Source organism: Sturnira hondurensis, unplaced genomic scaffold, assembly GCF_014824575.4.
Source record: "Sturnira hondurensis isolate 20B ecotype Veracruz unplaced genomic scaffold, ASM1482457v3 Scaffold0002840, whole genome shotgun sequence".
NCBI lineage: Eukaryota > Metazoa > Chordata > Mammalia > Chiroptera > Phyllostomidae > Sturnira > Sturnira hondurensis.
The window spans coordinates 28778115-28804940 of NW_028075471.1; the positions used below are offsets into that span (position 1 = coordinate 28778115).

A 26826-nucleotide genomic window follows, 5' to 3' on the forward strand; every position below is an offset into this window, starting at 1 on the left:
GCAGAGACACAGGGTCGTCAGAGAGCCGGGTTTAGAAAGAAAGGAGTGTCTGACACCAGTGAACTCTGGGGGCGGGTGCTCGGGGAGGGAGACGCTGCTGGTGAAGAGGCAGTCTGCTCCTCAGAACCCAGAACAAACCCACAACCTGGGACGAGATTTGCTGCCTTCCCGTTTTAGTCCTGAAAGCACCATCAGTTTCCTGGTCCATAAAGCAGTGGTATGAGATTACATGCTGCTGCTATGACAAAATAGAATAAAAATACCATACACTGCTCAGTACTGGTAAGCATGCAATGAATGATAAGTAAATGATATTACTGGATTACCCTACAAACCAAATTAGGTGAAAAACTTAAAACTAAGGGAGTAAAATCCTTCCAAGCAAAAAAGATAAAATAAAATTTAATGTGAGAAGCACACACACAGTGAGAAATTCTCCCTTTTGGCCAAAGCAAAGGGTTTTTAAGATGTTAAGAACTATAAAAAAAATCTCTCAAAACTTAGGTCCATGTCAACTGCTGGCTATTCAACGTGATTATCTGCCCACTTTAAATTCCCTTTTCTCAAACCAGCAATTTGCCTTAAGTGATAACCACTGAAACCCTAAAGAAGAGTGAAAGTTGCGGGTGTCCCCACAGCCCCGTCTGGGAATGAACTGGCTCTGCTTCCATCCTCCCCCCATGCCCATGTTGTTCCCCACCCTCTCTTACTGCAGCTCTTCACAGGACAACCCTGAGTGACATAGGAAAGACACGACAGGTGATGTCACACAGAAGTGCCCGTTACGTGTCAGCGTTCCTTTCTTCTAGCTCACCCAAAGGAAAATATCTTCCAGGGTGAATAAAATGCTGGGGGCATGATTTCACTTTTAAATAACTAATTTCAAAGGGAGATCCCTTTCTCAACATAATAACCAGCTGTGATAAGAAACCCAGAGACCTTCCCCCCAGAAATATTAAAGAGAAAAATGTTTAAATACCTCTTCATTGTGTACAACTATTCTCCATTTGCAATATTATCATTCCCATAAAGTAAGAACTCCAAAAGCCCACTATTTGCTTTTTATATACTGTTAAGTCTCTTAATCCTAAAATCATCAGTTTATCGAAAGAAGGAACAAGGAAAAAAAAACACTGAACTCACTATAACCAGCTCAATTCAGTAGGAAAAAAAAAAATAACTGAAGTCAGGAAATCCTCAACTGAGGTTCAACTTTATCTAAACTGATACCATTTTAAAAGGTAAATCAAACTGAGTTAAAGATAATGACAAATGTAGCTTTCACATTCCTCAAATGTTAGTTCATATCACTAAGTTCAATGTGCCATTCAACCACTGTTTGGTCTACTCAATTTCCTTGGATTCTTTGAAACGAAGCAGTGAATATGCCATATCTTTAATAAAAGTCATAAAAACAAATATAACAATCATTTTATAATACACTCAAAACCTTCAAAGGTGCCTCAGTGTCTCCAGAAGCAAGTACAAATGAACAAGCTGGATTTGCAAAGACCTCTTCGATGAGTCTGCTAAATGCACCTCTGGGCCCAGGCACCAAATACTTCAGGTGCCATGAGCCCTAAATGCCTTATGTGTTGGTCAGTCTGGTTCAGTTCACCTCAGGTGCCATTCCCCCATCTTAGCTTCATAAACCCTCCCACACGACCTCAACCCCCAGGTCCAATGCCACCACATCACGACTTCCCCCTGTCCACTGTAGACTCCAAGCACCCATGCTCCTCCATCCTTTCTTAGGACATTCTGCCTCGCTCCTCATTAGCACTGACAATATTTTTCCTAGTGATACAGCTAACTGTGGCATATCTCAACATCCACAACTGGAGCATAAATTCCTTGAAGATAAGTCTACTTTCTTTTCATTGTCTGGCTCAGAGCACTGAGTACGGTCCGGTGTATGTGGTGCTCCGAAACTATGTTTTCAAGTCAACGGAACCCTTGTAAAAGTAAAAATCACATCCGACTGCAGTAATAAGACACCAGTGATCACATGAGCCGAGAGAGTTGACAATATCCCCATATTCCCATGGAGCCGCCTTGGGATCCGGCATTTGTCTCACTCATCGTACCTCCATACCTGCGGCAGCCCCTAGTATACCGTTGAGCTCAGTAAATATTTGGTGAATGGATGACTAAATAGCACTGAAGTAAAAATGGTACTGTAAAAGCCCTGAAATAATTTGGTTTAAATACATGACACTTAACAAATTGGAATTCTGAATTATTTTAGGGCTTAGTTCTATGGCAAAAGGTGAAGTACTCATTATATGCCCTACATTAGCTACACGAAGAAATATTAAGAGGAGGAAAGGTCGAGGATAACTCTGCTCTTAAGGAAGATAAAGCCTAATAGGAAGACACAGGAAATGAAGGTGAGATGCAGGAAGACCCCAACAGGAACATACGTGTCAGTAGGGAAACTGCCCAAACACTAGAATAAGCTGTGGACGCTGGAAGAGGAAACCAAAGGGGTAACCTACCTGATCTTTAGATCCTTCAGCATTATATAAAACTATACCTTCAAACACACACATAGAATAAACTCTAAAGCATTAGTAGTTATTGGAGCCCTGGCCACAAAGTCTTTTTCTGAGTGATATGAAACAAGAAATTATTACCAGCAGGAAAAGTACCCCTAAAAGTTTGCCGAACAGGATACTCTCTGGAGGCACCCTGTTGCCACAGCAGGGTGACATATCACAAAAGAACAAATTGAGCACATACGGGAAAGTTGCAAATGTCAATTAAAGTATTAATATGTAGTGGAAAGAACAATGTTTTTGAATCAGAGAGATAAGATGATATGGTTTTGAATCCTGGCTCTGACACATCCTAAGTGTGTGACTTTAGTTATTTTGCTTAATTTCATTCAGTCTGTTTCTTTCAGTGCAAAATAAACGTTAAGACACCCAGTGGGTGTCTTAACCCCTGTGGGTTGCTGTGAAGGTTACAGAAGGGGACATGCGCAAACTGCGAAGCTTAGTGACTGGGGCACAATAGACATGTGTGCCAATCTTCATCCTACATTTAGCAGGTTCAAGAAAAACAATCAAACAACTTTCCCTCGTACCTGCCCTCATCTGTATCATGGATATCAGAGGACTTGATCATCACCTCTCACTCTTTGGGTATAAAAAGACAGAAAACATCTTCAGGGAAAGTTGAGACAAAAATTGACCAGAAAGCTGGAAATAGTTCAGTTCAGAAATTCCAGTCTTTATTTGCTCAAGTACTTGCTAAAGCAGTGATTCCCAGGCTCTTGAATTTCACTGATCTATAAAATTTCAGAAATTCTTGGGGATCATCATAGGGTTGTGAGCCTTGTGAATTGCTCAATCAGGACTTTTTTTAAAAAAATAACAAAGAGACTAACATTACTAACCGTTACTGCAAAAACAATATGACACACGCAAGTACAAAATAGAAAATGTTAGCACTGAGTAAACCTTTTAATTGAACAAAATGCAGCTCCATGAGAAATTCAGTATATCAACTGATTTTATCTTCATTGCCTCAAGACCCTTCAAAACGTTAACAGGGCACGGTATTTGAGAACCACTATTCTTATCCCAGCATTAAGCACTTTCAAAGGACATTGCTCTTAAGAACCACTATTACAAAGAACTCAGACAGAAAGGCTTTCCTTCATAGGAACAAAGGAAAATCTGGTTCCAAAACCTTTTCAAGCCTGGGTGAGGAAACAAGCATTTTCCATCAACATTTCGGCTCTTTACAAACTCACCACTGACAGACTTCTGAAACCAAAAAGTGAGGCAAAGGCTCCCTCTGCTGACCAGTGCACAGAGAACGGAATCCTATCAAAAGGCTGGAAGGTCTGTCACAATACTGACTGGATAGTACATGTGCTTTCACTGTTCCCCATGAAGACTCGTTTCACTTTGTGCCCTAAGACATTGGAATACAGCTCCATCTGATACTAACGTGAAAGACGTGTATAACACGGCAACACACACCAAGTATAACTCAATACATCTTTCTCAACCAGCTTTCACATTTCTTGGTTTCTGCTCTATGCTCCAAGGTTAACTGAGCTACAATGTCATACAAAGAGGAAATCAAAGAAGGCTTACAAATTGAGGTAGGTTTCAAGAGGTTATACGGAACAAAGGTAGCAATCAATGAATGCAATGATGACCAAGTCTCATGAGATTAATGGAAGCAAATTAAAGACCTCAAAGTAATAATGACAGTTTTCAAGCACTGGCCCATACCTTATTAGCACATCCAACGCTAGCAACTATGTTGTAACTTGGAAAGGTCAAGAACTATTGTTCTCATTCAAACGTGGGGAAAGCTAAGGCTCAGGAAAGTTTGCCGACCTGATGAGGAGGCTCACTGGCTAAGGAGGAGGACCAGAACTCAACCCTTCTGATCTCCAGTCTGTCTCTTCAGCTGAAAATACACACAAAGGAGGTACCCTAACAACATACTCTCTAACTCCCATTCCCGACTTCAAATTTAGCATGGCCTATCAGCATAACTGGACTTTGTATGTTTGTAGGAATCATCAGATCTAAATATAAAATGACAAATATTTCACCTGAGCAGATAAAACTTGATAGCTGCTTGGTGAAGTCCTTGTTATAATTTTATTCTTGCTTGCTTTCCAAAAGAATTGCTTACAAACATAAATAAGATTAAACAAATTTAGAAAATAAGTAGATGAGGAGAATAGCAAATAAAACCATTGACATGATTAAGCAAAATGGTAATTTAAAGCAGAATTCTTAAGCACATCAACATGCTGCCAAAAAATGGAGGTAATGTTCAGAAGCTAAACACTAAGTGAAAGTGGGTCCCCACAAAGGTAAACAGAGCCCCTGGGGCACTGCCCTAAAACAGGTCCCATCAGCTTCAGTGTTCAGGGTCTCAGATGACATCTGGTAAAGGAGAAAAGCCTGGAAGCCTGCACTGTGCGGGGAACCTAATTGAGCTTGGACATTACCTTCTTCCTCCCAGTACAAAGCTAAGTCTGCAAAGGGCTCTCCCCCTAATGTGCAGAAAACTTAGAAGTAGCGTTTGCCCTCAAGCCCAGGAAAAAGTAAAATAAAATGTACTTCTTAAAACCTGGAACCGGACAAAGGAAGAAAAATCTCTCCAAAGAATTCACGAACACCAAGCTGATCTTACTGTGGATTTTGAGACCAAATTCACTCTAATCACTGCCCACAAAGACTCAGTCTTTGACTTTACTGTAAAGAGATTCTGGGTTAGAAATACCACCAAGCACCTGACAAAAGGAAATGCAAATCTCTGAAGGAACACACAGACCAACTCCACGGGTTAAGTTCCAAAGAATATGGCCTCACTGGCAAAATCACAATATACAAGGGGTTATGGCAAATTGAGCAGGAGACAGCAAAAATAATAGCGTGCAGAATCAGAACTGCAAGCACTTCATATACTGAAATTATCCAGACAGAATACAAAAATACTACATTTTATATTTAAAGAAACAAAAACAGGTATTAAAAATATGATCAAGGGACTTAATCAATGACCAAGCAGATTTTTAAGGACCAAACAAACTTTGAGAAGTTAAAAATATAATTAGACTTAACAAAGTTAACAAAATTCCAAGAGTAGTTTCAGTAGAAATTATCTGGAAATAGCAGTGATTTAGGAAATGGAAACTAAGTCTAAGGAAATAATCTAGAATGCATGAATAAGAAACAGAGATAGAAAATACAAGCGAGACATGGACACCAGGGTAAGAGAGTCTAACGTTTATCCATTTGGATTTCTATTAGGAGCTAATGGACAGAATATGGAAGAGGTAATATTCAAAGAAATGATGGCTGAGTGTTTGAAGGGTTCCAATTCTAAGATCCAGTTTTAAGCCAAATAAATTCCAAGTAGGGTAAGTAAAAATAAATCCTCCCTTATATATCCAAGAGAAACACTGAGGAACACCAAAGAATCTCTTAAAAGCAATAGGAAAAAAAGAAAACAGATCAGCAAGCAAAAGAATTACAGCTAGAGCTGATAGACTATGAGCTGACTTCTTAACATCAATGGGAGCAGAATGTTGTCTTTTATGCAGCATGAAAAGTAGCTGAAGTGTAGCACCATGTACCATCCTCCCTAAAAATAATTTTAATGTGATGGAACAAAGATGCCACTCACAATGGCAACAAAGCAATTAGGTTCCTAACACACTGACTCTAACTCAACTCTCAGATCTTAACTTCCTTAGGAAGGTCAAATTAAGCAAAGCCAACTTAAGCAATATATCCCTAAAATATACTCTCATTAATAGGGCATTGTTTTCCATAGAATTATATGGGCTCTTTACAAACTTTGAATATTAACCCGTTATCAGATACATGATTTGCAAGTATTTTCTGCCATTCCGTTGGGTGCCTTTTCATTCTGTTGACAGTTTTCTTTGTTGTACAGAAGCTTTTCCATTTGGCGTAGTCCTACTTGGTTATTTTGTTTTGTTTTGTTTTGTTTTGTTTCATAGGCAGTAATTATTTTTAAAATCACAAGTAATCTCATAGACACATTTTGCTATAATGATTGCAATGATACAGTCCAAGAGAAGGTCCCACTTTGGCCCCACCCAACCCCACTTTTCTTTCCAAAGAGTTTAACAAAAATATAACAGAAATAATAAATCTGGATGGTCATCCTTTGATCAGTAAGAAAAATGTATACTACCTACTACTCCTTGCTACTCTTATCACGCTCACTTCTGATCATCAGGCAACTTTGTTCTGAATATAGAATTTCTGTATTTCTATTTCCCTTTTGATTTTCATGGTGCTAATTGTTCTTTCTTTTTTCCTTTCCAGTTTTAGTGAGATACAATATTTGAAAGTTGTTATAAGAGTATATCCTAAAAGTTCCATCACTAGTAAAAAATATATTTTTTCTTTTTTTTTGGTATCTATGACATGATGAATACTAACTAAACTTATTATGGTAACCATTTCACAACATATGTAAGTCAGATAATTTACATCATACATCTTAAACTCATATAGTATTATTTGCCAGTTATTCATTTTTGCTCTTGTTGCCCCCCCTTTTTTTTTGCTTTGGTATCAAATCAAAAAAAAATCATTGCCAACACTGACGTCAAGGAGCTCACCCTCTACGTCTTCTAGGAGTTTATAGTTCCAGGTCTTACATTCAAATCTTTAATCTCCTTGGAATTGATTTTCATATACGGTATAGATAGGGGTCCAAGTTTCATTCCTTTGCATGTGGCAATCCAATTTTTCCAATACTATTTATTGAAAAGGCTATCTTTTCCCCATTATAGATTCTTGGCTCCTTGATCTTAAATTAATTTCTGGGCTCTCTCACTTGTTCCATTGATCTACGTGTCTGTTTTTGTGCCAGTACCAGACTGTTTTGATTACTATAGATACAGTTTGAAATCTCAAAGTATGATGCCTCTAGCTTTGTTTTTCTTTCTTTTTTCCTCTATTACATTTATTGGGGTGACACTGGGTAATAAAATTACACAGGATTCAGATGCACAATTCTGAACACACCATCTGTACACTGTGTTGTGTGTTCATCGCCCCGAGCCAAGTCTCCGCCCATCATCATGTACCACCCCCCCCACGGCCTCCTCCACCTGTTCTTTCTAAAGACTGCTGTGGCTACTTAGGTTCTTCTGTCGTTTCATTCCAATTTCAGGCTGGCTATAGAATTTTTGAGAGCAAAATGTTAGAAACGATTCCACCAACAGGGGCATATCACAGAATTCTCTATCATTTAGAATTATATTACAGTAGATTGTTCTTGATTTGATAAATAAATGCTCATGATATTGTTAAATGAGAGAAAAGACCTGAAAAGAGTAAATACAATATGAATCCAGTTTTCCCACATAAAAAGTCAGAGGGAAAAGACAACATAAATACACTAAAATACTCAGGATGATGATTAGTTAGTGCTTAGCAGCAATGGTAAGGATTATTTTATTTCCCTCCTCACATAAACCTCATCTAAGGATTTTTTTAAAATAAACATGCTACTTAGATTTTTTTTAAAAGAAAAAACAACTTTTGTCAAGGGCAAGCATCCATCAAACTCCCCACCATTCCTGAAGCTCAGGCTCCACCAATGATTGGCTCTGTCGCAGAATATGAGGAAAAATACTAAAAGCAGTAGATATAGCAACAGACATTAACTGATACATATTTACACATATAACACAAATTCTATGCTGTTAAAAATGAAGTAGATTTATATTTATTTTCTTCTATTTTATTTATTTTTTTTTAGAGAGGGGAAGGGAAGGAGAAAAAGAGGGAGGGAAACATGGATGTGTGGTTGGCTCCTGTGCGTCCCCCAACTAGGGACCTGGCCCATAACCCAGACGTGTGCTCTGACTGGGAATTGACCTTGCCTTTGGTTCCCAGTCTGGAACTCAATCTACTGAGCCACACCAGCCAGGGTAGTAGTAGGTTTATATTTATTGACATAAGAAGATAATTGCAATTTGTATGGCAAAAAAAGGGAGAATAAAGAGTTTAACCCATTTTGTTTAAAGTAGGTATGTGTGTAAAAATAAATATATAAAAGTGAATTCATAACCACAATTATCACAAAAATTAATAGTAACCCTTCATATAATTGTGTTTACTCATTTGACTGTATTCTCTAATTTATAAATAATCTACAAAGTAGCAGTGTTATAAGGAAAAATACTCCTTAAAGCCGTTTCATTACACAAAAAAGCTATATATCTAAAAGTTTGTGAATATATAATTGTTAATACAGTTTCTAGCCACACAAAGTAAGTAAAAAATATAATGAATTTTTTATATATCATATATACAGGGGCTGGTAAAAATAAATTTATAGCTCTGAGTAGTACGTGAAAGAGTTTATTCTTGTATTATTATTTATTTATGCATTATGTAAACCTATTTTTGCCTACCTGTGTATGTACATATGTATATATATATGGGTATGTATCTATACCTAGATATATACACACATATTTGTATAGATGTAGGTTTCTATACATATATAGATATATACACACAGAAAGAGAGAAAAGAGCCAAGTATTTCCTAGAAACCACTGAATCTGAATTACCCAGGTGGGCACCTCCGCTCTTGCACTTCACTTCCTGTCTGTACATACAAGATACACAATTAATTTGTAAGTCAGGGTACAAATATTTCCATCTTCAGTCATATGTAGAACTTTACAAATCCAGCCAATTTTGTCAAAGACAAGAAAAATGTTGCCAGAAAAGCCAATAACTCAATTTAGTATCATTCCAACAGAAGCGGCTGCATTTAACATACCTTTATAAAAAAAACATAAACCAAGCATTATAATGAAGGTGAATGCCACAAAACTATTTAAAATGATGACGTTCAACCTTTTTAATGAACAATGGCCAGTCCACAGGTTTTTTAAATCCTGAGGCCCAAACGCACTATAAGATTTATAAGAAAAAACTCCACTCCCAAGTTCAAAATTCTCATTGCTTAAAAGTAATAATAAATCGCCTAGTGAAACCTCGAGTTCTGGTTTTAATTAGAAGTCAATGTGCTGAGACTGCCACCTCCTTCAGAAGAGAAAGGCAAGTCCTTCATGACCTACCTCGAGAGGATTTCCCAGAAACCTCAGATCTGAACCCTGTCTTACTTAAAGAAAGAAAGAAAGAAAGAGCAAAGGGGAATAGAAAAACATATGTTCACAGGTGGAAAGGCAAGTGAAGCCACTTAAATAAACCATTCATGCTACCAAAGGCGCCATTCTCATTCCCCCAAAAGTAAAACCTACTGTTCTCTGGATCCATACTCCGAGGTCACTAGTGAGACCCCTTACTTTGTGGCGCTCTTCTAATAAGATACTGAAATACACTGGTCACATGTCGAATTCAAAATCAGAATATATCAGCAATGACAATTTCAAGGAGAAAAATGAGAGTGCATTGTAAAACCACTACTTTTATTACTGTCCATTCAAATTCCTCTAATGGTACAATCACTGTTTTAAAAAAAAATCAGTCTTTCCAAGACTTTATTTTTCTCTGTTCCCTTGAAATTGCCATTATGATATTTAAACCTTGAAATTTTTAAATGTTTTAATACATGTGTGTAGTTATATATATTTGTACATACACATTCATATGTACCTGCACAAACACAAGTACACACAACCACAGAACGCTGACTCTGCCAATTTCCTCATCTGTAGGATGAAAATAACATATACTTCACACTTTGATATATATAATATATATATATATACTCCTTGATTTCTGTTGTTTTAAGAATTAAATGCAAACATATGAGAGCACCTGGCAATGTGCCAGACACATAACTGTAACCTGCAGTCCCGAAAAATGTCTGGCTTTCTTAGCCCTTGGAATGACAATAGAAATTTCCAAGTTAACAGCCTTCTTTAAAAGATATCTCTAATGTAAGAAAAAGTAATAATATCAGCAGCTGTCTTTTGTTTTTTCCTTCTTAATCAAATACATGTCTACTCTCCATCTAAGATATTTTAATAGTTCTTTACTGACTTCACACTTTGGGATGCCAGTTATATAATACCAGTAGCTCTCATTTCAAAAAAGAGTGGTTGGTGTAACAAAAACATAAATTGATGTATGAGATGTTGTTCCTCCTCATAGAAATCCATCCTCGCCCTGGCAGGTGTGGCTCAGATGGTTGGAGCATCCTCTGGCAACCAAAAGGTTTCAGGTTTGATTGCCAGTCAGGGCACATACCCGGGTTGCGGGTTCCATCCCCAGTGCAGGTGCAATCAATCCCCAGTCCGGGCGCATCCGGAAGGCAACCAATCGATGCTTCTCCCTCACATTGATGTTTCTCTCTCCCCCTTCCTCTCTCCCTAAAAATAGCAATGAACACATGTCCTCAAGTGAGGATAAAAAAATGTCCATATCCTTTAATATGATATGAAATAAAATAAATAATTAGTCAATAAATCTCTAATGACTCCAGAAAGAGACAGCAAAAAGTTAATAATAAAAACTCTCCGAGTTGAATTCCTGCTGCTGAATTTTGGGGGCCTGCCGGGAACAGGACTTCTGCAGCAACAAATATGTCTGGAAGGCTGTGGTCCAAGGCCATTTTTGCTGGCTGTAAAAGGAGTCTCCGGAACCAGAGGGAGCACACAGCTCTTCTTAAAATCGAAGGTGTTTATGCTTGAGATGAAACTGAATTCTATCTAGAAAAGAGATGTGCTTATGTGTACAAAGCAAAGAACAACACAGTGACTCCTGGTGGTAAACCAAACAAAACCAGAGTAATCTGGGGAAAGGTAACTCGTGCTCATGGAAACAGTGGCATGGTTTGTGCTAAATTCCGAAGCAACCTTCCTGCTAAGGCCATTGGACACAGAATCCGTGTAATGCTGTACCCCTCCAGGATCTAAACTTATTGATACATAATAACCCTGACTGTGTGGCTCGGTTGGGAGCCCTCTGGCAAAGCGAAGAATTCCAGGTTGGGGACATGGTTGGGTTGCAGGTTCAGTCCCTGGTCAAGATGCAAAGGGGAGCCAACTAATGAATGTTTCACTCACACATGTATGGTTCTCCTTTTTTTCCATCTCCTGTCTTAAATAAGTAAATACAATCTATTTTAAAGAGTAAAAAAAACCTCTCCCTCTGCCCTGGCTGGTGTGGCTCCGTGGATTGAGTGCCAGCCTGAAACCAAAGAGTCACCGGTTCAATTCCCAGTCAGGGCAGATGCCTGGATGGCAGGCCAGGTCCTGCAACCTCGGTCGTTGTAGGGGTCATGCAAAAGGCAACCACACATTGATGTTCCTCTCCCTCTCTCTCCCCCACCTTCCTCTCTCTAAGAATAAAGAAAAGAGAGACACTTGATTTTTAGAAAATAAAATAAAATAAATTAATGTTTCAGCATCATCAACACCTACATAAACCATCAAGGCCAAGATTCAAATTTAACCAATGCCTCATTTCTCAATCCCTGCTATTTCTCCAATAGACACAGTGTGCATCATTCTCATTGTTAAATTCTGTTAAATTTCTCATTGTTAAATACTATTACAAGTTTAAGTCAATGAACAAATGCTTCTTATTACAAAATTCAATATTTGTAATAGAATTATGGATGTAACATGTAAAGTCCTGAAAGCATTTTCTAAACACAAGAATTGTTTGAGAGTCCCTACTTGCCTTAGGTTTGCCTACATGGAAACACATGTGCTTTCAATTACGTTGCAAAGACTATGGCTTCTGTTCAAACCTAGCTTTTATTGTTTATAAAATTAGAAACAGATACAAATATATATAAATATATGTACACACATATACACCTAGGCTATATATTATATAGGAACAGTTGCAAGGTTTAATGTGTTATATAAGTTGGTAGTTGACATACAAATGAGGAAATTAACTTTAATCTTTCAAGTGGATAATTCATTCATGAACAAGACTCTTCAGATTTTAAAGATATCCTTGTGCGTGCCATCACAATTACTTATACAGTTCAGTCAAAATTAAGTGAAAATACTGATGAGCTCTAGCCCCTTTGTTTTTCTTTAAATAAGAACTTACAGTCATTGTTTGCCATTTTAACCCAGAAAGAGAGGACTCTATTTTAATCTAGAGTATCTTTAAGTTAAAAGGAAAATCAAAATCCCACAGCTCTTTCAAAAAAAGGAAAATATACATATATACACACATACCACAAAAACAGCAATGAGCAGAAACTCATGGACAGTATGGTGATGACCAGAGGGAAAAAGGAGGGGGGGAGGTAGAAGAGGGTAAAGGTGGGCGGCAAATGGAGACAGAAGGAGACCTGACTTTGCGCGGTGAACACACAGTACAGAATACAGATGAGCGTTACAGAACTGTACACCTGACACCGGTATAATTTTATTAACCTATGTCACCTCCATGAGTTCAATTAAAACAATACCAAAGCTTTTTAATCAATACTTGATTTACAAATACATGTATTTTTGTTTATGTCTAAATTTTAGGATTAAGGGTGATTTAAAAAAATAAAATAAAGAATAAAAACTTTTAAAAAGGGGGGGTGGGCTGGGATGGGAGTGAAAGACAGAAAACTGTACTTGAATAATAATTAAATTTAAAAATAAAGGTGATTTAAATTTCTTCTTAATAATTTCCTGTATCTTTCCAAATTTCCTGCAAATTACATATAGCTTTGGTAATTTTAAAAAGAAGTGATTTTTAAGCAATAATTAAAACTTCTGAGTATGAACTATAAATCGGAGAATGTGGTACTGGTCACTCCCTCCCAGTAAAATGTGTGGCACCAAAAGGCTAATCTATGAATTTATGACTTGGCATGGTTTGTCCAAAAGGGACATACATTTGCCCTGGCTGGTGTGGCTCAATGGATTGAGCACCAACCTGCAAACCCAAGGGTGGCTGGTTCGATTCCCGATCAGAATACATGCCTGGGTTGCAGGCCAGGACCCCAGTAGGGGGCGTGTGAGAGGCAACCACACACAGATGTTTCTCTCCCTCCCTCTCCCTCCTTCCTCCTCTATCTAAAAATAAATAAATGAAATCTTTTTTTAAAGGGACATACATTAAATTCTAATTCAGATCTACAATTGTAATAGGAGAAAAAAAGAATGGTGTTAAGTTTTACCTAAAATGCACTCCTTGATTTCTGTTGATATTAACCCTGTAACAGAGCAGTGGGGGTGACTGTGTCTGCAGTGGCGGCCACACTGGGTCGGGAAGGAGATGGCAGCAGGCACCTGGTGCGTGGGGACCAGCGCTGCTAACTGTCCTGCAGCAGCACAGCCCAGCTCCATGGCCAAGAATTCTCCAGACCAAAACAGCTGTGCCAAGGACTAAATGCCCCGATGTAGAAAAAACAGACCTCTTAGGTTTAAATCACAAATCAAAGCCCCAAAGACAATGGTAATTAATTTAAATTCAAAAAGTCATTCCTATTTGTTTCTTTTGAAGGATACACTAATTCAAATTTTCCAAGCACTAAACTATATACCTCTTTATTTAAAAAAAAGATTTTATTTATTTTTAGAGAAAGGGGAAGGGAGTAGGAGAAACATCCACCAGTTGCCTCTTGTATGTGCCCCAGCTGGGGACCAAATCCACAACACATATACCCATATACCTTGACCAGGAATCGAACCAAAAACCTTTCACTTTGCAGGACAAGGCTAAACAACTGAGCTACACTGGTCAGGGCTAAACTCCATACCTCTTTTAAAGGGTTTTTTAAATAATGCCTAACTCTTCTTTGCTTATCAATTTTAATTCTCTCTCCTCACCTCCCTTAGTACATACTGACCCAAAATCAAGTATAACTTCTTACCAAGAGACCCAAAGATACGCAATACAGGAAGTTCTCTCTCTTCCTTTTGTGGGTTATCTTCTGGAATAAGCAATATGAAAGGTTTCTGAATTTGGATAAAAATAATTGAATCCACCTATTAATTTTTTATCTCAAATTAATATTTTATTTTTAATTGCTTTCACTAAATAAAGATTAAAGGCCTTAAGGACTGTTAAATAAACTACATACTTTATTATCAGCCGTATCACAACCTTTTGAAATTTATTTCATCCCACTTGATTTTGGTACTGTGTGTAATTATGATCTATATATATATGGAATATACGTCAAATTTGCCACTTAAACCACTTCTAACTGCACAGTTCTGTGGCATTCAGTACATTCACATTGTCCAATCATTACCACCACCATCTATTTGCAGAACTTTGTTTTAATTTTTATTTACTGATTTTAGAGAGAGGAAAGGGGGAAGAGAGAAAGAGAGAGAAACATCAATTTGTTGTTCCACTTATTCATGCATTCACTGGTTGATTCTTAAAGGTGCCCTGATGAGGGATCAAACCCGCTACCTTGGCGTATTGGGACAACGCTCTAACCGAATGAGCTACCGGCACAGGGCTGCAGAACTTTTCACCTTTCCCAGTGTTTAAACTCTNTAACTGCACAGTTCTGTGGCATTCAGTACATTCACATTGTCCAATCATTACCACCACCATCTATCTGCAGAACTTTGTTTTAATTTTTATTTACTGATTTTAGAGAGAGGAAAGGGGGAAGAGAGAAAGAGAGAGAAACATCAATTTGTTGTTCCGCTTATTCATGCATTCACTGGTTGATTCTTAAAGGTGCCCTGATGAGGGATCAAACCCACTACCTTGGCGTATTGGGACAACGCTCTAACCGAATGAGCTACCGGCACAGGGCTGCAGAACTTTTCACCTTTCCCAGTGTTTAAACTCTGCACCGACTAAACACTGATTCCCCATTCCCTCCTCCCTCCAGCCACTGGCAACCATCATCCCACCTCCTGTCACCACGAATCTTACTGCTCTGCAAACCTCATACAAGAGGAATCACACAACCTGTGTCCTTTTGTGGCTGGCTTCTTTCCCTTAGCATAATGTCCCCAAGGTTCATCCATGCAGTAGCATCTATCATACTTCTTTCTCTTTTATGACTGAAAACTATTCCACTGCATGTATACGCCCATTTTGTTTATCCATTCAACTGGCAGAGGACTCTTCAGTTGCCTCCACCTTTTGCCGTTATAAATAATGCTGCTGTGAACATGGGTATGCAAATATCTGATCAAGTCCCTGCTTTCACTTCTTTGGGGTTTATACCCAGAAGTGGAATTGCTGAATCATTTGGTAATTTGATATCTAATTTTTTACCTATTTGAGTCTTCATTCATTCTTGATAGCATAAACACACAGCAGGTCCTCGAATAACACCATTTCATTCAATGTCATTTTGTTGTAACATTGAAGTGCTGTAGGACCTTTGCCCTTGTTTATATAATTGAGCCTGTGGTAAAACTGGTTTCATTATACACCATCTCACTTAAAGTCCCAGAACCTACCAACAAAGCTAGTGAGGACTTACTACATCTCATAGGGCTCTTCCACCATCTAATTTGTTCTGTCTAGTATTGAAGGAAAGAGAAGAGATTTCTCTAATCTAGCAGTATTTATCTAGTACTTGTCAACAAAAGACCTACAAGATATAAAAACAGACCTATGTATTTGTTTAAACCTTAAAGCTGACACCACCTAACAGTTAAAAACGTATTAAAAATGATCTTCCATGCCAACATTCAAAATTCTCATTAAAAGTCCATTATGGAGAGCATAGGAAAACTTTCCTCTCCTGGGTCTGGGTAAGGGCTGCTTTTGCCAACAGCACTAACACCCACCCACCAGTGAGAGCGTACAGCTACTCCCTCCCTCTCTGTTCTCCCCAGAGAATGAGAATCATTGCCACCAAGCCATTATTACCAAGCGGGCGTGCTGTAGCTTTGAATATTTCAGAAAGAAAAAAGTCTGCAAACTAACAGCTAGAACAGTGTTTCCCAAAGTGGTCTAGAACATACATGTGTGTGAGTGTGTATGTAGGATACATGAGCGTAAGTAGAAGTTCTGTAGCTCTGAATGTGAATAAGTAGTATAATCCATATGAATCCATAATATATTTTACCTTTTAAAAAGTATTTATATATTCTGCCCTGGCTGGCATAGCTCAGTGGAGTGAGTGCGGGCCTGTGAAGCAAAGGATCATGGTTCAATTCCCAGTCAGGGCACATGCCTGGGTTGCAGGTCAGTTCCCAGTGGGGGACACATAAGAGGCAACCACACATTGATGTTTCTCTCCCACTCTTTCTCCTTCCCGTCCCCTCTCTCTAAAAATAAATAAATAAAATATTTTTTAAAACAGTATTTATATATTCTATCCACCAAAAAGGTTCAGGAGCAAAGAGCACCACTAGCACCCAGATTGTAAATGTCATTTCCCACCAAAAAAGCAGCAGGCTCCTTTAAAAAATGATTAATTCTAGTTTTAGAAGAGGAAATATATGAGATGAGTCCGGAATGTCTCATAACAGAAAGCAAGAAAGCTGACAAAGATCACTGGAACTATGTCTAAAGGGCTCAGGAGCAAACTTGGAGAACCTCTCTTAGCCATTTAGCATTAATAAAAACAGTAACTGTGCCCTGGCCAGGTGGCTCAGTTGGTTGGACAGACATCTCATGCACCAAAAAGGTAGCAGGTTCAATTGCTGGTCAGGGCACATACCTAGGTTGCAAATTTGATCCCTGGTCGGGGTGCGTATGGGATGCAATTAATGTACCTTTCTCTTTCTTTCCCTTTCTTTCTCTCTCTCTCTCTCTTTCCCTCTCCCTCTCCCTCTCTTCCTGGCTCTAAAATCAATAAACATACCCTTGGGTGAGAATTAAAAAAACAATAACTCTAATACATTCAAGTGCATCAAATAGTTAAATCCATGAGTTTATAATAATATGCAAATAACAAAAACAACAACTATTCTGTCATCTTTGGAGGATACAAGGGAACCAACCCTGTATTTTGAAAACAAAGGGAGAACCAAGCTTTTACCCTGCCTTTCCAATATCAAGTGTACCTCTGGATCACCAGAGAGTTGGTGATTTATTAAAGATTTGTTCTTTTAATATATTTTAGGATGCATAATAAAGGAATGATAAAATCAGGATATACCATTTTGAATCCCTAATAAAATAATGATTGCCAGTGGCTAGGGACAACACAGAGAGATGATCAGGTTTCACAGGCCTCCTTGCAGAAGTACACAATATCAGCTTTGAAGTCGTCCTACCAAAAAAAAAAAAAATCAAACCAGAATGTGATAAACCTTCTGTGCCTAACTATGACTTTACAAATTTGAAGGATGAAGGAAGACGTCTATAAAACATGCTGTGGATGCAATGAGCAAGACCCAGATGGTGAGAATCGGACAAACAATTCTGTCTGCTCGAAAAATGAGAGAATTGTTTGATCAAGAACATAACCTCTCACAGTAGAGAGCAGTTTTCCTAATATTTTTTTCTTGTTAAAATGATCTGACCAAAAGAAGACATTTTAATTTCAAGCTGAACTGTTTTAAATAAATACTGATTGCATGGAGTTCACTGTGCTTGATTTCAATCATATACATATTTTTTAAATCAAAATATAATTAGCATGTTCATTTATTCCAGACATTAATTACTTGCTGTACATCTAGAATTGGGCTATGTACTGAAGATTAAAAACACAAATTAAATATAGCCCTTGATCTCAAGAAAGAAATACCAGTGTTAGTGGGATTGCAGACTGGTAGAACCATTATGGAAAACAGTATGGAATTTTCTAAGAAAACTAAAATTGGACCTGCCTTTTGACCCAGCAACTCCACTGCTGGGACTGTATCCTAAGAACCCTAAAACACCAATCCCAAAGAACCTATGCTCCCCAATGTTCACAGCAGCACAATTTACAATAGCCACGAGCTGGAAGCAACCTAGGTGCGTGTCGGTAAATGAATGGATCAAAAAACTATGGTACATATACACAATGGAATGCTATGCAGCAGAAAGAAAGAAGGATCTCCTATCTTTTGCAACAGCATGGATGAAACTGGAAAGCATTATGCTGAGTGAAATAAGCCAGGTGTTGAAGGACAAATACCATATGATCTCACCTTTAACAGGAAGCTAAACAAGCAAGCAAAATATAACCAAAGACACTGAAATAGAGAACAGGGGGACACCGACCAGAGGGGAGAGGGGAGGGAATTTCAGGGTAAATAGGGGAAGGATTTAGAGGAACAAATATAAAGGACACATGGACAACAATTAAGAAGGGTAGAAATGGGAGGGAGGGGGAGGAGCACAGGTGGTGGGATGGGATGGGAGTAATAGACAGAAAACTGTACTTGAAAAATAATTAAATAAATTTAAAAAATAAAATAAAATGTAAATAATTGTAGTACCTAACTCATAGGTGGGATTAAATGAGTTAATACACTCAAAACATTACAAAAGAGTTGGCACATACTGAATTTTCGGTAAAGAGCTAGCTAGCTGTTAGCCCTAAAGTATGCTCTAAATAAAAAATGCACTTTGAGATCATTAAAGAAAGAGAAAGAAAGAAAGAAATACCAGGGATCAAGGAATACTAAAACAAATTAATTATTATTAATACATGCAATGATAAAGGTAATATATAAACAAATTCTATAGAAATAGCCCTCGCTGGTGTAGCTCAGTGGATTGATCATGGACCTGTGAACCAAAGAAAGGGCTGCCGGTTTGATTCCCAGTCAGGGCACATGCCTGGGTTGAGGGCCAGGTCTTCAGTAGTGGGGGTGCATGAGAGGCAACCACGAATTGATGTTTCTCTCCTTCTCTTTCTCCACCCTTCCCCTCTCTCTAAATATAAACAAATAAAATATTTTTTTAAATTCTATAGAAACAAACCAGGGTACACAAACAAACCAGAAGGCCAGGCTGGGAGGGCTTTCTGGGGAAAGTGGCACCAGCGGAACAGGGCCTCAGAGTAGGTGCTGGCTGCGTTGGGGAGCCCTCAGGTCAGAACAGGTAAGTACACTCAGGACAGGAGAAACTGCGTGTGCACAAAGAATTGCTGAACATGTGAGAGACTTTAGACTCAGCCCTTGCACTTTAGAAAAGGTGCATGGCTTTAATTTTGTAGCTGTAAAACCAATTTCTTAGTCTAAACCAAAACCATGAAACCTAATTTCTTTCCCCTTATCCTTAGCCAAGTGAAATTGTATAATTTGCATTTAAAAGGGGCTCAGAGTATTTCACTTTATTATTATTCCATGCTAATTTCAGAATTAAGAAGGGTATTGGCATTTGTTTAGTACTAGTAAGTATAAGGCTGAATGTAAATTGGTAAACATGTGAATTGGGTAACTTACAATAGGCAATCAATACATGTATAAAAGAAGTTATCCCTAGAACTCATTCCTTCACTAGTGAAATCACAGTGTGTTTGCCTGGGAAATAATTATTTTCACATTTCATAAACATGATGGTGCTCAAAACTGCTTAAATCTAGCCTTTGTGTTTATGGACACAATTGTGTACGGAGTAGTTTTATATATAATAGGAATCACTACAATGGGGAGGACTCAGGCTCACCATGGCAGGACTCTGGCAACATCAAAGTGAATCCCAAGTGCAGGTCAAGTGGGAATAGCCCCACCACCCCAGCCCCAGAGAGCTTCTCGAGTTCAGCAGCACAGTATCAATAAAAAATATCAGTGACATCTGTTCTGCTCATCCCTCAACCTGGAAATGTGGGTTTTTTCATGTCATGATACCTAACTCAAAAAATCTTCTCATTTGAAGATATGTTGCCCAGAATTGTGAAGCAATACAGGTGTAAAATGTGCACTCTGCCACCTGTCGGTTATATACCCTCTTAAGGCAATTTCTTAACCCTTAGTTTCCTCATCTGCAAAACAAACGACAGTTATATGACTCTCAACAAAATGCACAGCACACAGTAGGTATTCAATAAATGTTGTTGTGAGGCCTTAGACTTATAGAGGTGAGTACATGAGGTCTGTCGATTACCAGCAAAGTACTTGGCACAAGTCAGCACTAACTCATGTTGCTTTCTCATGTTGGTTTCTTTCCTTTCTTAGGGCTGGGACACTAGTATTCATTTATCTTGTCATTCTAACAGAGAAGAGCTTCACAAAAGCCGCCTATGGCAAATCCTAACTAACTAACAAGGCTTGTGCGGCTTCTGAAAACTCACTCAACAGTTTCTCAATGCCACGCGTGGTGCACAAGCTCTGGCTTGGCCAGTTCAGTTACCGCACACTATAAAAATACTACCCTGAATTTACACAAACTGCTTTCTCACCAGGAGCATAAGCTACTTCTAAATAACAGTTCATTACTAACAATGACAGGATCGGGCAAACATACAACCATATTTTGAGGGAAACCCAAGGCTTAGAGGACATGTGTTATACCGCAAAGTCAGTCAATGGCAAAACAAGAACTCAAACTCAGAAATTTTTGCCCGGAATGGAGAGTTTTCTTCCAGCCCAGATTGCATTTCCTTAAAGTACAAAAGTTCATTGATTCACATCAATTTCCCAAGTCTTCACTCAGTAAGTATGAAATCTATATACAGTTGTGATTAAATGTTTACAAAAGGAACAATGTCAAAATCTTTTCTTTATTAAGCTATTCCAATGTATCCTTCTCTATAACATCTGAGATTGATTCTAAATCTTTTCGCCTTTTTGGGGAGGTTGATTTATTATATTAAGCATAATTATTTTTAAACCTCCTACAAATAGAATTAAAATTGTACACAAAATGTAACATTTTTATCCTATGAGCTTTATATAGTCCATCTTGTTTCCGTTGGCCATTTGCTTTTAAAGTGCAACCAGTGAACCATGAGGTTTTTTGTTTTACATTTGAAAAAATGCAGTCTTCCAAAAGCTCAGCCAGAAATGTCCATTTCAGAAAGCTCACTCCAGCCAGTTGGCTTTGTCGGTGACATGTGCGAAGGGAAACTGTAGCCGAGCGACTTTCTGCAGGTCAGATGGAATCACTTAGCAGGCCCAGCGTGGTTTCCAGTCCAGGCCTCAGGAGGAAAGCCCTTCAGCTAGCAAGTATTTCTTCTAAACCTCAGACCAGCTACTGCTGCTTGCACACTGGGGTTATCTAGACCCACATTATTATAAAGTACACGTGCAGTCTGAGAAGTCTGAGAACATCGTATGAAGTCTACATAAAATTTAAGTAACCAGTGCACAGTGTTTGGGAAGCTAAAAGTTTTAATTTTAATAATTTCCTCTGTTTTCAAAGATTCTTTTAGCCCAAAACACTTGACCCATAAAATAATGGCTCATATAAGCAGAAATGCTAAATGCCAAAGAAAAAAAAAAGCATCTTTAGTTAAAAAATTAGGAACTGAAATTTATCTTAAGTAGGTTCTTTTCTGTAACATAATGATGATTAACATACAGCCTTTTTAGTAAAAATTACCATAAATACATCAATGTATGAGAAACTTTCAGTTATTAAAAATGAAGTGTCAAATTTAACCAAATATATTCTGTTTTTCCAAAAGGCTGCATTTTTATTGAGTAACTATTTTCAAAAGAAAGGCAATCCCACTTCTACAAAATAAACAATGGGGGGGGGGAAGCAGTTTGGTCCATCCAAGAGTCCACTGCCTTAGCACGACGTCAGGCACATGCGCTGAACGAGGTCGAAGCCGCCCCACAACTCTGACCAGGGGAAGAAGCCACGCACAGTGAACCTGCAGACACTAAAACTGATTTTCAGTATGGTTATTATCACCTCACAGCCTTCATACTCCCCATAGGTATCTTCTTTTTTTCCCAAAGATCAGGAACTGTATTCATTATTAAAAGGCAATTCTTTTTTACTCCAGCAGTTTCCCTGAGAGGAACAGAGGATCCATACTTGTATGGAAAATAATCACTTTTCTTTGCACAGAGGGCCATTAATCTCTTTCCTTGGTCAACAGAAAACATCAAGTGCAGCTTAGTTTTTTGCAAGGATTGGACTGAGGCCTCGGTTTGGGACCAAAAATTGTGTCAATCACCAGTAAAGAACTTCTGCTACTGATGGAAGAACCATTCTGTTTTTAATGGCAGAATGTGCAAAGAGGTTACAGTATTCTTATTCTTACTAAAAGCAGAAGTGTAGATGTCATTATCCTAGTCAAAAGAACAGTGTATAGATTAAGACAATNAATTCTTTTTTACTCCAGCAGTTTCCCTGAGAGGAACAGAGGATCCATACTTGTATGGAAAATAATCACTTTTCTTTGCACAGAGGGCCATTAATCTCTTTCCTTGGTCAACAGAAAACATCAAGTGCAGCTTAGTTTTTTGCAAGGATTGGACTGAGGCCTCAGTTTGGGACCAAAAATTGTGTCAATCACCAGTAAAGAACTTCTGCTACTGATGGAAGAACCATTCTGTTTTTAATGGCGGAATGTGCAAAGAGGTTACAGTATTCTTATTCTTACTAAAAGCAGAAGTGTAGATGTCATTATCCTAGTCAAAAGAACAGTGTGTAGATTAAGACAATGTGCATCTAACAAGAACACAAAAGGCCTGGTGGCCTACTTTCAGAAGTCTGTGCTGCCTTATAAGGGATCAGAGTTCAATGGCATTAAACAACGCCTTTGATCCTTAAGAGGGCAAGAATGAGGGAACTAATAACAGTGAATTACAGATGGTAATAACAACCCTTCCCTGTCTAATGAAGGAACCACCACTCAGGTCTTCCCTTTCATGTTAGTTTCATAAAACATAAAATTTTTCTAAGAAAAAGGGACAGGATGGAAATCAAAAAGGAAATATAGTCTATATTTATATATATTTATATAGAGTATATTTATAAATGTAATGATAAAATGGTTCTAAGTTTCTCTTCTCACCAAGCCTCTAATGTCTCTCTTGGTCCACTACGTTGGTTCCAACACACGTGATAAAGACATGCAAAGTTACTTCCTTTAACCAAACAGAAGCAGGAGTGGGCAGCAAACTGGGGCACGTTAGACTACTCACTGGAGAATGACCTCCATTCACTTGGGAATTTAAGAACATGTGTCCAGTCAATAACAAATGCATTCTAAAGTGTTTTCTGGTCATGAGAATAAGTTTCTATGGAATCAACCATAATATTTAATCCCCAAATGGCAAAAATGAGTGCAGGAGTTGGGCAGGTGCCATTAGTTAGCGCGGGAATCGAACTCCACCGCCTCCCAAAGTGATATTCCCTCATACAAGGTATCCTTACCATGTGGCATCCCTTAGAATCTGTACACAAACAAGTGGATAAAATATGAGAAGAAAACACCTCAGAGGAGGGGGGGAAATGCTAGGGGAAGCCGAGGGATAGGGTAACCCTGAACAAAGAAGAAGAACACACACAGACCTTCTAGAGTTGGCTAATCCCTGAGAATTCAAACGCCACAGGACCCACTAGTCAAAATGGGGCTGACAGAATTCCAGTTATAAACGAAGGCTTGACCACGGTCTTTCTCAGTGAACCCAATGAGTGTGCCGACCAGCTCTTCCTGACATTATTTTCCCATTGTTCAATGCACAGCTGGAACAGACACTCATCCCCTGGCTAAACCTCTGCATCAGCTTCCCGCCGAGTGAAGAGCATCACAAAGGCCATGAGGACAGCAGGGCTAACTGGAATCCCCTGCAACTGCCCCCAACCCAACACCGCACACGTTTCAAACTCAATACCCTTCTCTGAGGGAAATGCGGAGATTAGTGCCACCATCAAAGACTGGAAAGACACAACAATGACGCATCCTCATTCAGTGTCCTGTCTGGCCCGTGGAAAAGCCAAATGGATCTTGGATAGTGACTGTGGATTATCATAAACTTTGTTTGTTGAGATTCCAATTATAGCTACCATTTAAAAATATGGTATATTTAGCGGAAACAGTCAACACATCCCATGAAACCCAGTACAAATATTAACCTAGTATATTGTTTTAATCCAAGTTAACAAAGACAATCACAAGTAGTTTCCTTCATCTGCTAAAGATGGCAGAACAGGCCATGGCCATGGTGGTCAGTCACAGGGCATCCAGCAGTTGCTGCAGGCTGAGGAGTAAGCTGCCAACAGGGTATCTGATACCCACAAGCCTGAGGATGCCAAAGAAACTCAGGCTGAAATTGAACAGAACCGCCCACAGAGGGAGAAAGGGTTTAAGGCCAAGGATGTCATGGTTCTGGGACCCCAGGACAGTCAGCTGCAGCCCTGATGAGGAGAAGACCCAGGGCATGACCATCCACCAGACCTATTTCTGACAGATCAGGGATGCAGTCCTGGGTAACTTCTTGGCCTTCGTCTGTGACATCTGGCCAAAGACAAAAACTGCTACACAGACAGACAGGGTAACAAGAGCAAAGTGCCTGCCCCATGGATGGCAATTCAATGCCTTCATGGAACATGAAGCTGCAGCAAAACTCAGCCTACATTCTTGTGAAACCGCACTAAGTTATTTCTGTATGATAGAGAGTAGGTTCCTTTGCTCTCTGGAGAATGGCAAATCTAGCTTCTCTGTACAAACTTACAGCTTAGCCAAAGATTTCATCTTTTTACCTTGCATTTCTTAGAACTGTAATGATTACACACTGTCTGTTTTCCTATGCCTTTCAGCCCAAGCAACATTTATATCAATACTGGCTTTTTCTTACACACAATTTTGAAGAAAGCTCCCTAAAGCTTTCTTGAAGATCAGGTACTTTATCCATGAAAAAGTAGTAAATAGTTATCTGTAACCTGTGAACCAGTCCCCAACCTGAAAAGAGTCTTTTCTGACTGAGGGTTAGAACAATGCGTACTAGTATAACTGTTTGGGCTGCTTTTAGTTTATATTAATCAAAATTCCTAGATTACAGAATTCAAGAACTTTTTTACATGTTACAGGTTATTACTCGGTATACTGATAATCATTTAAAAGTAAAGACTCTTTGTGATGCAAAAAAACAAAATGGATATCTTCATTCTCTTGCTTCTGGGCTATTTCAGTTCTCCTGATCTTTCTTACAAGACTGTCCTCGGGGAACTTGATCATGCTGCTACCTACCCAAGGAACTCAATGCTAGTCCAATCCATTGATGACATTATAACTACACGTGGTGAGCAGGAAACAGCAAGTATCCCATAACAATTCAAGAGCCTGCACACTGTGAAGTTTCCAGGAACATCTGGGGCATGTCAGGGTATGCCCTCTAAAAAAATGTTACATGGTTACACCGACCTATGTCTCTCTCATCAATGTTTCTCTCCCTCTATTTCTCCCCACTCCCCAACTCTCTAAAAATGAAATAAATACAAAAAACAAAAAATAAATTAAAAGTAGTTTCCCACTTACTGAAAATCAGTAAATAAGGACCGCTGACTTTCAACTTTTGTTCCACGAAGCCTCCACAGCAGCACCTCTCATAGCATGGCCTGCTGAACTCCTGCGGCTCCTGCACAAAATTTAGCGGGGGCACTCAAAATGCAGATTCCTAGGCTCCACCCCAAACTTCTCCAACCTGAATTTTTGGGAGGCCCTAGAAGGAACACTTTTAGCAAGCCCTCCCAGGGAATTGTGTGCACACTGACGTTTAAGACCCACTATTTAAAAGTGGGGGTTGTCAGAGGGTGGTTCCCCCACACCAGCAGCATCGGCATCACCAGGAACGTGCTAGAAATGCAGACTCTGGGGCCCCACCCCAGTCCTCCAGAGTCAGCAAATCTGGGAGGGGGCCCAGAGAGCTGTGTTTCAACGGCCTTCTAGGTAATCCTGGCGGACTCTGAAGTGTGACAGCCGCTGCTCTAGACTTCTGTCTTTTCCCTGCATAGCCAACATCCAGTGTTCAGCTAACAGCATCTGTTCCAAATTCCATCTGATCCTTATACTGCTAACCACCTCACCAACCCACATCACCTACCAAAGAGCAAAGCACTTAACCAAGACCTTACCCATAAGAGCAGACCATCCTCTGACCTCAGTAGTGGTCTCAAGAATCAACACATGCTCCAACTCGAGCTACTCAAAGTCCTTGGCAGGTCTTCGTTGGTTAGAATTATCAGGAGAGACTCTTATTGTCTACACTAGAGGCTGACAATGGGTGAATGGACCCAAGCGCCGCACTGAGTGCTGCATGGATGTTATCTCAGACACTGACTCTTCCAGACACGTCAAGTGTTGGGTGACAGGGAAGAACCATGTGAAGTGACTTACGTGCTATTACAAGATAGAACCAGGCTTCCTAACTGTAAGTAAGAACCTGAAACTTGGGGCTGTCAGACTCTCTACCAAACACTGGAAGAAAATGCTGGTCGTAGACTGTGGACTAACACTGCATTCACCTCCTCTCCCTCCAGAAACCATATGAGAATGAGAGGAATCCCAGCATCTGCCCAAACCGCCCCCA

At 39.1% G+C, this 26826-nt stretch overlaps 1 protein-coding gene and 1 pseudogene across 4 annotated transcripts in view; one reads left to right on the top strand and one right to left on the bottom strand.

The window, feature by feature from the left end:
• BBS9 (Bardet-Biedl syndrome 9) overlaps positions 1-26826 on the bottom strand; it is a 359454-nt gene that overhangs the window by 278333 nt on the left and 54295 nt on the right. The window lies entirely within an intron of this gene.
• On the top strand, positions 11030-11432 carry LOC118983543 (60S ribosomal protein L35a-like; annotated as a pseudogene).